The sequence below is a fragment of the Mesocricetus auratus genome, unplaced genomic scaffold (genome assembly GCF_017639785.1).
Source record: "Mesocricetus auratus isolate SY011 unplaced genomic scaffold, BCM_Maur_2.0 Super-Scaffold_4256, whole genome shotgun sequence".
NCBI lineage: Eukaryota > Metazoa > Chordata > Mammalia > Rodentia > Cricetidae > Mesocricetus > Mesocricetus auratus.
The window spans coordinates 110,933,993-110,951,139 of NW_024429182.1; positions in this window are offsets into that span (position 1 = coordinate 110,933,993).

A 17,147-nucleotide genomic window follows, 5' to 3' on the forward strand; every position below is an offset into this window, starting at 1 on the left:
CATTTTTCTGCTTTATTTTTGATTTATGTTGTGACTCCCATCCTTTATGCAATTGCCTATGAATTCTGCTTGAATAAACCCACACCAAGATGCTTGCAGAAGGAAATGAAAGTGTGGACACAAATTATACTTCTTCCTATGCTCCATGCTAATAAATATTAATTCATTATTAGTCCCTTCATTATTTTCCATCATTCATGCCATTTTTCTGCTTTATTTTTGATTTATGTTGTGACTCCCATCCTTTATGCAATTGCCTATGAATTCTGCTTGAATAAACCCACACCAAGATGCTTGCAGAAGGAAATGAAAGTGTGGACACAAATTATACTTCTTCCTATGCTCCATGCTAATAAATATTAATTCATTATTAGTCCCTTCATTATTTTCCATCATTCATGCTCTCATATCTTGCTTTGATAATTTGTTTATCTACATCAATGGTTCTGAGAATTTCTCCTTTCAAGATCATTTTGCTTCTCTGTCTTATACAATTCCTTACTTCAAAATGTATTCTGCTATTGCAATTGCTTATTTCAAAACTCAATGTGATCTGCCATTTCTATGAAGCTTTCTTAGTACAGCAGATCTTGTGATAATCTCTTTTCCCTTTGAATTTCAAAATCATAGATTTCACTTCTGGGCTGTGTCAAATACTCAGGGCCTGTCCTTTGATGGGCATTCTGTTTTTGTGTTATATCATTGTTCCTTGAATATTACTATTTACTGTTACACAGTAATAGCTTCTTTAAAGACAAAACAGGAAAGTCCCCAAATGTTTGATACACAGGTTTTCCAACTTCCTATAATTTAAAAGATGGAGGTTATAAAATACTCCTCTCCAGTATGTGTTCAAGGGGAAAAAAATAACAAGGAAAATACATAACATAACCTGTAAGGAGGTTGAATTTAAGTATGTTAATTTTTTGTTATTCACACAATTGAAAAAGAGCTATAAATGCCTGCTCCAAGATAATCTGGAAACACAGCCTAGACACTAGGCTCCTGAAGTACTCATGTTTAAATTAAAAGGCTGCCATTTCAAAACATTGACATGCTATTACATGAAAAGTAGTCAAGTCCTATATAAATGATACACAAGGATACCAACATATATTCTTTGAGTGAGGGACTGTTTCATTTGTTTCTTTCAGAGAGAGGTCTTGATAATGTCAAATCCCTCTGCCATATAGCTTTCAGACACTAAAATTTTTCATTCAACACAGGAAATAAAATCACATGTGTGGAAACAATGTTTGTCTTTTGGGTACAGGCTTAAAATAACCATAAGGGCAAATGAGGAAAACAGGAATGTGTTACAGGCAAACAATGATGAAGAGGAGAAAAAGAAAAACAGAGTGGGAAGACATAGATGAAGGATTTTTAAGGTCAAAGTTTTACCTACTTTTTAATTTTTATGATATCAAATAGTTCCATCTTTTAAAGATATATAACATTCATATAGTCCAAATGCTTATATCACTATGGGTAAAGAAAAATTTCCACTTCAAAACGATGTTGGTAACGATCAAACATATTGTCAGCTTCCTGGCTTTGTTCAGAGCTCTCTATGTTAGGATTTTCTGCACAATGGTTTGGGTACAGCTTCTCAGTTTGTAACAATGTACATACAGACACACAGATACATAAACAGACATACACACACACACACACACACACACACACACACACACACACACATCTATCTATCTCCAGAGATCAATGCTTGCTTACTGAGCACACAGGGACACTGTACTGTCTTTTGTAGCTCTGTTTTATAGATTCTGTAGATTCACAGTTCACTTAAGACTGAAAAGTTTGGATGCCACCTGGCTTTGATCCTCCTTATGTAGAAATAAGGATACCCAATAAACATTAAATTTACATAAGAATGATTGTACCATGTTTTCCCATTAGCTAATAGCAAAAGACAAATATTATTGCTAATTGCAAATACTTAAGATAACAGAAAAGCCCATGAATCCTATGATTAAGAGAAGAATTATTTATCTACACACACACACACCATCGTGGATCTGTCTGCTACTCACATTTGGTTCATTGACCTGCTTGAAAAGAGACTACATAACATTGACCAACATACCTGTAGCTTTTGTCTTTGCTGGAATAAAATATTCTTACAAAAGTAACTTAAGTGAGAAGGGATTTATTCTGGCTCCAAGTTCAAGGTGCAGGTTGTGATGGTGAGAAAATGAAGTCAGCAGGAGCTTAAAGCAGCTCTTCAAACTTCACCCACATCCAGAAAGAGAGCTTATTTTCTTCATCAGATGTATTTTAGGATCTCATCCACAGTGGATGGATCTTTCCTTTTCAATGGATGTAAGTAAGATAATCCTCCAGGTAGACCTTCCTGATCCCTCTTGTTGTCCCTGTGGATTATCATATTGAAGGACAGCAAGGAAAGAGATGCCTTGATAGAGAGCACCATTATGAGTTTAGCTAGAAACTTGGCACTAGGGAAATACCCACTAATCCACAAGAATGACCCCAGCTAAGATTCTAAGCAATAGTGGAGAGCGTACCGTAACTGCATTTCTCCTATAACCAGATTGATGACTACCTTAATTTTCATCATAAAACCTTCATCCAGTAACTGATGGAAACAGATGAGAGATCCACAGCTAAGCACTGAGCCAAACTCCTGGAGTCCAGTCATAGAGAGGGAGGAGTGTTAATATGAGCTAAGGGGTCAAGACCATGTTGGAGACACCCATGGAAACAGGTGACTGGAGCAAGTGGGAGTTCACTGACTCCAGACTGACAGTTGGGAAACCTGCATAAGAATGAACTAGGGCTCTGAATGTGGATGACAGTTGGGTGGCTTGGGCAGTGTGCATGGGCTCTAGCAATGGAACCAGTATTTATCCATAGTGCATGAACTGGCTTTTTAGAGCCTATTCCCTATGGAGGGGTACCTAGCTCAGCCTAGGTACAGGGATAAGGCCCTTAGTTCTACCCCAAATGATGTGACAGATTTTGATGATCCCCATGGAAGGCCTCATTCTCTGTGAGGGGTGAATGGGGTAGGATAGAGAGGGTTAGGAAGAGTTGGAGGAATAGGAGGGAGAGGAAACTGGGATTGATATGCAAAATAAGATTGTTTTAAAAATTAAAACCATAATGAAAAGAAAAAAAGGTAATCCTCCAGGGAGATTGTTAAAAGTAATTGTCACACAAGCCTGATGACCTGAATTTGATTTCTGGAACCCAGGTTTAAAGAAAAGAACCAAATCCCAAATATTGTCCATTGAACACCTCATGAAAGCTGTGACATGCACACCCCTCCCAACACACACACCCATACAAAGTTGTCCCCTCAAAGGCATACTCAGATACTCTTCCTCTAGGTGGTCCTAGACTCTGTCACATTAAAATTCTCGCCATCATAATTATCAAAGAGAAAACTTGGGAAATATTGCTTATAGGGCTTACCTTAAAGTGTGAACAGAAAAAATGACTTTATAGTAAGCCAGTAAGTGTTGTCTGGCAGTATTTGGCCATAAGAGATAAGCAAGTTTTCAGAGGACCAGCCAGTAGTATTTGTGAGACACTTGAGCACAGAATAAGATATGATCTTCTGTTAAAAATTCATCAGGCTGAACCCATATTAGATTACTCATAGTTGCCTGTATTGCTAGCTACAGGACTTCTGGCTTCTGGGGACAACTGCATTCATATGTACCTATGCTTCTTTGCATAAAAATGACTAAAATTATATTTGTACATATATATATATTAAGTAACCAGGCTGATTAAGGTATAATGTTCAAAGAATTTGACTTACTCAATTTGTTTGAATGCCATGAATTAGTATAGTAGTTGATTTATGCAAAACATAGTAGGGATTGCTTTGTGAATTGCCTTTCCAAGGTTACTTTACTTTTTCTGAGTCACCTTGACTATGTATATCAGGCATTTCTGGTAAGAGAACAAGAAGAAAACTATTTTCTTCCTGAAATGAATATTCCAAACCTTTGTGTGAAAATGAAAGTTGTTATTATTTTACTATTTCTATCCAAGTGGTTGTTGAGGGAACACCTGAGACAAAAACACCAGATGGATATAGATAAAAGGTAGTTTTTATTTCTGGAATATGCCAGATGTATTTTCATATAAGAATTACTGCTATGAACATCTGGCACCATGAGTAATTCATTCATAATTTATCAGGATGTTTCCTCACAGTGTTGTCAGACAGACTGCAAATATTGGCATGATTTCCTTTGAATCTAGGGAAGTTATAATGACCATTGTAGGATATGATGGGATCAATTATAAACACCCAAGGATAAACTAGTCTTTTAAAGCCCAGCCTACTGAGAAGTATAATTTAAATATTAATATTACTGAAAAGAGGTAAGTTGACAAATAAGTGCAGTAAACACCCCTAACAACAAGGAATCCCCTCTTTATCTTGGGAGGAATGAACAATCAGTTTACTATTTATAATCAAACTGTCATAAACATTCCCGATGAAGTTTGGGGTTGAAAAACATATCCTCATTTTTATTTACCACAGTCAAATAAAAAAAGCAGATCCTAATAATTATCTAGGTAAGAAACACAAATTCTTTCTCCCTAAATAATGAAGTATATTTGGTGATAGCAAACTGAATAAATGTTCTACTTATTGATTTCAAGCAATAGTGAGAACAAAGTACAGTGTTCAGAGTTAAGCTTAACAGAGAGGAAATTCGAATCTGTGATGATTTAAAAATAAACATACTGCCCAGAATGTTGTTGAGTGCCTTCAATCCCATCATTCTTCAGGCAAAGATAGGCAGATATATGAACTCAAGGCTAGCTTGGTCTACACAAGGAAGTCCTGTCTCAAAAACACAAAAATAAACAAACAAAAAAGGAAATACAAGATGACACCAAGAAAATAGTCATCCAGACATAATAGGACTGTGGCAGCAGACACACAGCCCGCTCAAGTTCAAGCCAGACAGGTTTTAATTGAAAGTGGAAGTGAACACTATCTTCTATGCCTAACCAACAAGGACTTTCTACCTGACATTTTGTCCAGTTGAGTCTCACTGGAAATACAGACTACATTTAAAGGCAGGCTCAATGCCAAGCAGTAAATGACCAACAAACACAAATAACTCAATGGTGTTTTTGTAGATTTGTTTTTGCCTTATACTGCTTTGCTTAGGCTTTTTTAAAAATTCTACTGGTCTTTTACTTTTATAATAAGGTTTCTGATTTTATGTTTTTATGAGTTTATTTTTGTGAGTATAGTTGTGTATTTTTGGTGCTTTTTCTGGTTTAAAAAATTTAAATCTATTTCTTTGTTTTATTATGTTTTTTATTCCATAAAGAGAGGAAAAATAATGGCATAGGGCAGGTGGGAAGGGAGGATCTGGTCAAGATGGGAGAGGAACAGCCATGATTATAATATGTCGTATGGACTTTTAATACAAACCATAAACAAAAGAAATTGTCAAAGAACCAGTTAAACAACACAAAGAAAACCTTTTGGATTCACAAAACTTATGGAACACAGATAGAATCTTTGACTATATTTTATTTCATGAAGAAAGATTCTTGCATCTATTTAGTTCAAGTGTACAAACAGTTGTCACCTCTAAGGGAATAAATGACAGTATATTCTGAGGCAAATCAATATGAACATGACTGGGAACATTGTGTCAGGGTAGTTCAAACCACATGTTCCAACGTGGGTGTAGTTATATAAGCAGTTTATAGCCACAGAACAAAGGAAAAGTATACCTCAAAATACTGCCAGAGACATTGATGAAGGCATCAGACAGGTAAGTTACAGCACAGTCAGGCTCCTTTCTCTAGACTTCCCTATGACCTGATGGCATTCTTAGAACTTGAGCTGCCTGTTTTCTACTAAGTTAATACATTTCAAAGCTTTAGTCTGATAGTTCAAAAGATGACAGTTTAGCTACAGATATGGACAGTAAGTCATCATTACATAGACGGAAAATTGCCTAAGAAATTTTGGTTCAAGACCTGAGAAACTCTAACTCTCCTCCATAAGGAAGTTTTAATCTGGCATCCAACCTTGTAGAATCAACGTAGTGTACTTTATTTTTTTTGGGAGCTTCAGTTTCTATGGATGATAATTTATTTTAAGTTGTTAAAACTCTAAAATGAGAAGGAGGCTCTTTGCAATTTATAGTCCATAGCAATGATCAGAGTAGGCAATGAAGAGAGTAGCATAAAACAATTTTAGAGTCTAATTCTGAATCCAGGAGATGTTTTCCAGTGAAAAATTTCTCCTTCCTTTGTCATTGCCTGAGCAAGCTAACTGTAGTGACAGGAAGTATTTCTATGGTAGCTGGCATAACATTCTGATGCTGCTCAAAGGTAAAACCAGGCAGGTAGGCTGTATTTCCTCAGCTTCAGTCACACAGTGCTCTGTTTGTAGAAAGACAAGTTCTTAAATCCAAAGAGACAATGTTTTAACTTGCAGGAGGGAGGTACCAGTTCAGGGAATTCTGGCAGAAAGTGAATTTCAGTGACAGAAAATTTTCACTTGTACAAGGACACATTAACTTAAAATTTTGGAAGGTTGATATTAGCAACTCTTCTCCTACCTGTGAAGACTACTGCAAAAAATAGTCAAAGGGAAAGAAGAAATAACATCCCAGTGAAGACAAATCACTGACTGAAGATTGAATGCCTTTTATTTGATGTTATTACTTTAAATAATTAATTAATTCTAATTGTGATTTGATTGTTATGTTGTGTTTTAGTTTGACTCTTATAAGAAAAGACACTTATGACTGTCATTTGTTTTTTATATCTACAATATTTTTCTATACTTGTAATAGTTTTGCTATTGATATCCTAATTCTAATGTATATATTTTACTTCTCATTCTCATCTTATTTCCTTTCACTCCCTTTCACATTCTTTCTCAGTTCACTACTGAAATATTGACACCTTCACCTGATGAAAAATACTACCCTAACTGACATCACTGAACCTCATGAAGACACAAGTGAACAGCATCATGTCTTCTATACAAGTTAAAATTGACAGTGCAGTTAAATCATACTATCTGGTACAATCACTTTACCCTCTAAACAGCACTAGATAGCATAAGTCCATGTGAAGAACACATACTGAGAAGGCTCATATAAAATAAAACAAAATAAACAAAAGTGGACTATGAACAGGGAAACCTGAAAGATAGGTCTGTTAAGCCAATGCACACAACACAAGAGAAACATCAAACCACAAAATAACACTCCAGTAAAACACCTCCACATGCTTCTAATTCTCCAATATTGAAAACTAAAAATAACTAGGTAGTTGAAATGTCAGAAAAATGCTGCATAATTCAAATAAGCAGATGAAAGAAGTGAAGGATTCTATTTAAGACTTATATAAGAAAATCATCAAAATGTATTCAAATGACCAATAAGACAGGATGCACACTCATAGCACAAGGACATCTGTTCAACTATGTTTATAGCAGTAATATTTGCAATAGCCAGAAACTGGAAGCAACCTAGATGCCCCATAACTGAATAATGGATAAAGAAAATGTGGTACATTTCCACAATGGAGTACTACTCAGTAGAAAAAAATGATGTCTTCAAATTTTGAGGCAAATTGATGGAAGTAGAAAAAATCATCCTGAGTGAAGTAACCCAGACACAGAAAGACAAGCATGGTATGTCCTCGCTTATAAGTGGAAATTAGACATAGAGCAAATGATTACCAGCCTATAATTCACATCCCCAGAGAAGCTAGGAAACAAGGAGGACCCTAAGAGAGACATACATGTTCCCCTGGAGAAGGGGAAAGGAATAAGATCTCCTGAGCAAATTGGGTGTACAGGGGGAGGGAAGATGGAGGTAAGAGAAATAGGAGGGGAAAAGGGAAGGGGGAAGACAACATGAGGGAAGAATAGAGAAGGGGATCAAGAAAAGAGATACCTTAATAGAGGGAGTCATTATAGGTCTAAGGAGAAACCTGACACTAGGGAAATATTCAGGGATCAACAAGGATGACCACAACTAAGAATCTAAGCAATAGTGGAGAGGCTACTTTAAATGCACTTCCCCAATTTAGAGATTTATAACTACATTAAATGCTACCCTAGAGCCTTCATCCAGTAATTGATGGAAGCGGAAGCAGAAATCCATAGCTAAGCACTGAGCAGAACTCCTGGAATCCACTTGTAGAGAGAAAGGTGTGAGGCGCAAAGGGGAAACCCACAGAAACAGCAAACCTGAGCAAGTGGGAGATCATGGACCCCAGTCACCCAGCTGGGAAACCAACAAAGAACCAAACCAGGCCCCCTGAACATGGGTTTCAGTTAGGAGGCCAGGGAAGTCTATGGGGCCTCTCGCAGTGGAACAAGTATTTATCCCTAGTGGGCGAATGGACTTTGGGAACCCATTCCCTGTGAAGGATTAGTCTCTCAGCCTAGACACGGGGGGGGGGGGGGGAAGGGCATAGGTCCTGCTCTAAATGATGTGACAGACTTTGATGATTCCCCATGGAAGGCCTTAACCGTCCCTGGGGAGTGGATGGGGTGGGATGGGCTGTTGTTGGAGGGCATGGCAGGACGGGAGGGAGAGGGAATTGGGATTGATACATAAAATAAGGTTGTTTTTAATTTAAAAATTTTTTTAAAAGACAGAGATTCAAAACTCAAAAATAAAAAAAAAATCACAGAAATGTGTCTCTTGTAAAGAATAAAACAAATCTGAAAATGGAGCAGTCATTCATTGTTGGACAATTAATAAACGCAATTGAAAATATTATCAGAGACAGGGACAGTGAACACATCTCAGGGGTAGAGGAAAAGGTTGAGATAATATTGCGTTCAGATATGTATAAAGGAAAAATAAATCCTGGGATTAAAGGCATGGGAACCCAAGTGCTGGGATCTCCTTTGTGTGAGCTGTTTCTTTTTCAGACTGACTCAATTTCTTGTGGCACAGTGTGACCTTGAAATAACAGAGATATGTCTAAATCTGTCTCCTGAGTCTTGGAATGAAAGGAGTATATTACCACTGCCTACTTTCTACAGCTAACTAGTGTGACTGGCTTTACATTCTTATACTTCAGAAAAATCTTTATTTAATCATAAATAACATATTACCACACATTTTGTGCTTCAGACACCAGGAACTTGACAGAATGGTGACAGTACAAGCAGCTCACGTGTATTTAGGAAATCTAATGGTACACAAATGAACTGGCCTTTTCCTAGAAAGTACTCAGACAGGATGGCTGGTGGACTGCCCTGCCCAGTGGATCCCAGATTAGACAACCTGGAAACACAGCACATATGAGCGTTTTGCATATTGTGACAGTAAACATAAGAGCCTTCCTCTAGGTGCTCACCAGTTTCCTGTTATCTTGTAATGGACACATACATAGCAGTCTCTGTGATAACTTTTCTTTTCTCCCTTTCAGCCCCCCACCTCCACTTTCTCAAGACCCCAGGACTTCCTCCATGGTATCTTCCTATATGAGTTTTTTCTCTCCTTTACCAAATTTCAAGCTTGGGCATTTTACCTGACCTCCCCCCAGGAATAGGCAGTTTGTAACTTGCTATAAAAATGAGAGGCAAGCATGCAAGTTGGATCTATCAAAAAATAGTTTGAATGTTCTATGTCTGCCTCAGTTTCATTCAAATAGGTCTCCTATTAAAATGTAGTTTTCCTCCTCCACCACCTTTGGTTTTTCCCCAACAGTCACGTGGGCTCTGCCATAGTTGCAGTCCACAAATAACACATAGGAGGCTATATTAATTATGAAGCTGTTGGCTGTTTGCTTGTTTCTTACTGGCTAACCCATAATTGTTAATCTAACTATTTCTCTTACTGGAGAAAAGGGTCTGGACATCTTACTTCTCTGAAGGGCTACATTGTGTCTGCCGTGTCTCTCTTTCCCAGAATCCTCCTCAACTCCTAGTCCCACCTATCTTGCTTCCCTATTGGTCAACAGTGCTTTATTGACATGCACAGGACTTCCCCATCCGTTCATGGGTTATCATTTTTTGCTGTGTGGTAGGGGAAATAGACAGTGTTCTAGAAACCTGAGCAAACTGGTTCACCATGAACTCTGCAAAGTAATGAGATACAAACGTAAATGATTTATATTCTGATGGGATCAAGTCACACTAAAATGAGAAAAAAGCTACGGTCTCCATATCTCCATATCTCCATGAAAAAAGCAACCCAATTTCAAATCATCAACTTTGAGGACAGTAGTGAATATCAATTTGGTATCTCTGAGACTTAGCCATATCAGTAATGAGAGATCATTATACCAAACATATCAAAGAGTAGAGATCTGTTCCAGAAAGACTTGATGCTCAAGGGACAGAATTTCATATATAAAGAGAAGTAAACTGACCAAATTTATATATTGAATTTTGAATCATAATATTCATAGCATATTTATTGGGAAATGAGCTGACAACAGATGGAGGCAGTCAAGGATACAGCTTGTACATAGCAAATAGAAAGCAATTAAAGAATCTGATTTAATGAATCTACAGATAGTGGTCAAATTGAGGCTATAAAAACAAATAAAATATAGTAGGTACTGCATCACAGTGCAATCTGCACTTATTTTACTGAGGGGAAAATCAGGTTACAGAATATTATGTCTGAATTTGTTCTCGACTGACTGATAGTGTATAGATATTTATATGTGGATATGCACATGCACACACAGACACAATGACACCACACACACATGAAAATATGTGCACACACAGAGACCTGCCGAAATGATAAATAACAGAAATTTTTGTTAGCTGTGAAGAAACAGAGGGGCTTTCAGTTGGTGTTTAGGGCTGACTGTACTTGAATACTAAAAAACACAGAGAAAAAATTGCTTATGAAAACTGACCTAATGTAGAAGAAGCACAGAACAAGAACTAAAAGGCTAAGAGTTAGGTAGTCAAACTTCATTATAAAATTGTGTATCTGTACTAAAATAACTTGTCATCTGATATTTTGTGTTCTAAGATCAAAGATATCTGTCTTAATCATGGGAAGCTGAGTATTTAGACTTTAAATATAGACATGGACTTGAAGGCAGAGGATTCTACCTTCTGGCTGTAGTAGGTACTTTTTGTTGCACCAATGATATACACATTAGCAATACTCTTCTTCCCTGACTCAGTCTATCCAGTATTTCAATGCTGGCCTACAATCCCAGAGTTTAAAATGTTTCTCTATTTAGTAGTCTAATTGCTGTGGCAAGACATAGGAGTAAAGTAGGTAAAAGCAAACACTCATAAAAATGAATGTAATAAAATGTATTACTGAATTGTAATACAAGAGACAAAAACATAAGTAGTTAATAAAGTAGCTCTATGTGGAGGAGTTTGAAGAATGAAAATTTGAGAGAATTGATGGGGACTCTGTCTCAGAAACTAGGAAGAAAAGCAAAAGGAAATAGGATTACACATAAGAGATCAGGGGAAGCTGTTATCTAACCTCTCATGATACTTGAGACTGTTTTGCTCAGTGATGGCATATTTTGAGAGCACATAAGGTCACTGGAAAACAGCAGGTAGCTACCAAGTGTCCAGTAAATTCCTGGAATGTAGGAGGTACAGAGATCATAGGACAAGCATCAGAAGACCATAACAGGGGAGATGTCACAATGACGAGTACATACCAGAAAGACAGGTTCAGTGATTTTAAAATAGGCAATAAAAAAGCCTCTCCTGGAGGTCCATGCTCTCTGCACTCCGCTCAGAAGCTGACTCATTCACAGAGCTAGCCAATGGCAGCCAAGATGCAGACATGCAGACCAGGAGGGAAACTGAGAAAGGAGATGAAGCAACTTTCCAAAAATTCTATTTAATTGTACAGTTGGTGTGTTTTGTTACCATGCTTATATTCTCCTGTCACAGTAATGATTAACAAATACCCCCTCTTGATAAATATACAATAGATATATTTAACATGGTTTAAACATTATACAGATATGTATTGATTTAAACAATATACAATGTGTATACAAGAATTATACAAGATACTGTCATGTTTGTACTATATATTTTGCACTATATACTGGAATTCTAAGTTGCCAACCAAACAAAGATAATTTATAAAATTTGTAATATACAACATTCAAATTAATAAAAAAGATAAAAAATGATTCAAATAGACCTGCATATTTTGTGAGTTTATGATAAGGAACACCTATTTCACCCAAATTGCTAGATATGATTTTATTTATTGGTGATAAATAAATAATGCATATTGGTGAATGAACATGAGTTGAGTTTCCTGATAAGGAGAAACTAGAAATGCTTTGCAAGATATTTATTAATAACTGCCCTTTTTCATGATAAATACTTTTGAAGATATATATCTTAATCTGATTTAAACATTATACACTGTGTACATATATCAGATCATTATAGGGGCTATCATTGATTTATAGATATTTTATAGTATATATATATTACTGTAAAAATAAAGGGCTTCACCCTCCCTGGGACTCAGATAGGAGGTTGGGTGGGGGATGGGAGCACCTGTGAGGAAGGCAGGGGAGGAGGGAAGGGAGAAGAAGCTGAGTTGACAAGTTAATCAAGCTTGTTTCTAACTTAAATTAAAAAAAAAGGAAGAAAAAATACATTCTCCTAGAAAGTTCTATCAGGATCCTAACTTTTTGAAGGAGGTTGATACAGCAGGGCACATCAAGGAGAATAGACTTTGCAAGGTAAACTAGGCAACAACTTACTTTGAATATATAGGGTTCTCTGTAGCAGTTGGTTTTGAGAAAACTTAGGCCTAGGTGGAGCTGCATCTGTATCCTGATATGTGTGGGCTATTTAAAAGAATGTATGTTATCAAGGAAGTAATGTAACTGGAGCAATCCATGCAGGGCCTTAGAACACTTTCATAAGTCGAGGCATTGAGACTCTTATTAACAGAGGCTCAGGAAAGTACCTTACATGTTTTGCCTGTTAGGATGTCTGTGTGTACAAGACAGGAGAGCTACAGAATCTAGGTACTGTGGAGACATCTTTGAAAACTGTTATTCAGCCTATCCTAACAGTTTTCACTATTGTGTTAAGAGAGAAAGTTAAATGTCTCCTCAGTTGGCCGAGTAAATCTATGGGAATCAAAGCTTTTGCTGGGAATCTGGGAAAAGGGACTAATGCAAGTGGCATCATCAGCAAATACTTTGTGGAGAAAGGCTGAGTCTTGAAGGAAGGAAGGAAAGAAGAGATATTATTAATACAAAAGAAGGTATTATTGTTATATACTCATTTATTATGTGAAGAGATAATAAATTATCTAGTACTAATTTAATTATATATAAATAGTTATTCATTATTAATTAAAGTATTAATTAAGTATTTATTTTCTATATAGTTTCCTGTTTAAGGTATCTCCTAAAGTATCTTTGGATTGGCTTCCAGAGTAAGTTCAGGACACCATTGTCTCTACTTTGCAAGTCAGGTACTCCTTTCCCACCTTTACTATTCATACTATGATACATCACACCTCCTTTCAGTCTAGGTGAGAGAATTATAACAATATGCATCTTCAAAGGGGAATGCCATTCTCATGACAAAAGACCAAAACTTGAACAATGTTTCTCCTACTTAATTGTACACAATGAATGCAGTGACACTTTGTTCAGGAAAACATATCAATTAGGACAAGTCCAGTGAGATTACATCAGTGTGTCTTTCCCTGGAACAACCCTCTGTGCTGAAGCATCTGATACCCAGTCCCAGCAGGCCTGTTCCTGCCCAGAGTCACACCAGTGCCTTTCTTTCTCAGAGGTCTGTTCTAATCACCCGACCCTTTGTTCTAAAGACAAATCGGATTCGCAGTAGCATTTCTTCTGCTTCCTCCTACATGTCTTGGCTTCTGCCTGTAAAGTCCCTGTTGGAACTGGATTCTTCCATGTGTCTTTCCCAAACAGCTCTAAGCTGTCCATAACTGAAATCTAAAAATTATCCTGTGTATACCTTCCCACTGAAATCACAATGCTAATGCAGAGGATTGGGTCTTGTGGACTCCTAATATTTTTAAATGAATCAATGTCATTTTTATGATAGAGAATGAAGAGAAGGGCTCACAGTTGGCCTAGACAATCCTGGATCTATTCATAGCATGATGCTTCCCCTATGTGTGACCTTGATTACAGTGTGTAGAGAAAGTTCTGTTCATGGTTTGATTTATTTTGCAGGTAATGTAAACAGTATTATGCAAAGAAGATGTAGTATCAATAATGGGTTTTGAATGAGCAAACTGTCAAATGTTATCTTCATTCAATAAGCAAATAATAAGGAAATAAATGTATAAAGGGTTGTCTAAAATTGATAATGAATAAATTCTTTCTGAAATTAAGTTTTTTCATCATGTAATCCACTCTGGGGGCTACAAAAGAGATGTTGAAGTAGAAGAAAATTGTCAACCACTGCAGTATTGTGGGAGTTAGATATAGCAGTGATGGAGTGATTTTGCAAGGAGTTAAAAATGGCCTGATTTCTGGTCCTGGGGCTGCCATGTATTGACTACATGGCTGTTAAAATTAATTCTTTGAGAATTTCATGTATGTATTTTAATTATACTAACTCCCTACTAACTTTCCCTTGTAGCCCATTGGGTCCAATCAGTGTTGTCTTTATGAGTATGGCACCTAACAGGTGCCACTTTGTATAAGAAAACTGGCACTCCCAACTGAAGTGTTCAATCTCAAGTATCAATAATATTTCAAATTAAATCATGGAATTCCAATCAGGGAACTCCAGTCCAACAGATGAGAACAAAAAAAAATCACCATTTCTGCCTCTAAGCAAGGAAAAAAATCCAAAGCTGAATTTCAATTTCTTCCAGTTTGCATTGACTCACAAAATATTTTAGTGATAATTTAGGATAAACTTGGTGTCAGAAAAATCTACATTTAAATACTAGCAACTCCTATCATGAACAATTAATAAAATGAATAAGCCTCTGTGTCCAGAAAACACTATTTCCATGTAGCTATTGACTATCCCTAGGTCTTACAACCTTTCTGCCCCCTCTTTGATGGTGATCCATGAATCTTGGGTAGGACACAGCCTTTTGTCCTCTGCAGGTGGGCCAGCTATTGTTCTCCATGTGGATTATCATCTACTGCAAAAACAAACTTCTCTGATTAGGGTTGAGTGATAAGATAGTATATGGGTATGACATTAAATATTTAGGAGTTTATTTAATACCATGTTTGTTTAGCAAAATAATAACTATAGATTCTCTCCTAAAACCTATGACTACATAGCTTTCAGGTGTTGACCCTGTCAATAGTGCCAGACACAAGTTAACTCCATGTTATAGAAAGCTTTAGATCTAATCTGGAAGTAGTTACTTCCATAACATTCATACCACAATTGTATCAAAGGGCATATCTTGCCAGGCTGGTTATTATGCTACTTCATGGGGTTTATAATCTGGGAAAGATTGGTGGCTAATTTTTCTATTTTTCTGGTAGTGTGCTTAGTATCTTCCAATACTGTAGAGTGTAGTCTTTTCCTTGTCAGTTGCCTGGGCCCTGCCATGTCATGTTAACCCCGAAATAACTCATAGGATACTATATTAATTATAAAGCTGTTTGCCATTTGCTTGGTTTCTTACTGGCTATGTCTGACTTAAATATCTAACCCATAATTGTTAATCTAAGTATTTCTCTAACCGGAGAAAGGGTCTGGACCTCTTACTCCTCTGGTGGCTACATAGTGTCTCCTCTGTATCTCTCTTTCCCAGAATCCTCCTCAACTCCTAGTCCCACCTATCTTGATTCCCTATTGGCCAACAGTGCTTTATTGACAGATACACAGCACTTCCCCATCATCTCCTCTTTTCTGTCTAAATAAAAAAAAAAGGTTTTAACTTTAGCATAGTCAAATTATATATAACAGAACAATTATCAAGTAAGAACATAGTTACAATATTTTGTTTATTAACATTTAGTAAGATTTAAAGAAAATGTCATCTATCCTATCTTTGTGAGTCTAAAGTCTTATATATAACTTATCTTTTATCATAACTAAGGAAAACTATGATTATAACTATCTGACTTCAACTCCATTCAAAGACCACAAAAGGATAATACGTAAACACTAGGATTGACAGCGACATCTTGCTGCCTGGACAGTCACCCGAAGTTCCTCTGTAATGTTGGGGCATCCATCATCAGCCCATAGACCACAATGTGTCCAGAAGACTTCTCAGCAAAGCAGGAAATTTCAAACTGTCCATCTGCATTGGCAGTCTGTCATTCATTTTTCTTTGTCTTGCAGAAAGTCTGGCAGATTCTTCCATGAAGCAGGAACCCTGTAGGACTGTTTCAGTTCAGCAGTCACTTTCCTGTGGGTCCCTGCATGTGCAGAGTACACAGTAACAGTCAAATAGTCCAGGCAAGAGCATTTCTTGTCCAAATGGCTAATCTTTCCATGTTGAAAGCAAGCTCCATAACGAATTTCTTCGATGCCCATCTTCCTCTCAGACGTATTGATGCTGCTATGAGCAGACATTTCTCATTGTCAAGAAAAACCCTAAACCATTTTTAAATGCCATTTTCTGAAGGTCTTTGAAAGATTTGAAGACTATCTATCTCTAATATATTGTATCTAGAAAACCTAACTAACCTAACTATAAATTCTGACTATTATAAGTAACTATCTATAATCTGTATTTAATTATGCATTATGTTTTAAAAGATCAGTATAATCACAATACTTAATCAAGAGGAGAAATATACATATCACAAAATTGACTTTGAATTTGTATCAATAAATGAAAAAACATACCAATACAAAGTATTCATTTCCACACCATCCCCCTTTTACCTTTAAAAAGAGATTGGTTGTGATCAATAACCAATTATAAGCAACCCCATTCATATGAAAACAAAGATTTATAAACAATATTTGGGAATTTGAAGGTTGCTCATTCCAAACTGCTTCCTGCTGATAGGGGGGTGCTGTCCATACCATGGGGATCATGACAAAACACAGAAAACTGTGTAAGTCCTTATTTTTGTGGTCTGTAAGGCTGCATCATCTCAGCTGTGTTAACTGTTGGAACACCTGGCCCACTGCTTCTGGGGTCTTGGTTCATCAAACCACAGAAGCCTGGAAGGAATCCACAGCTTTCCAT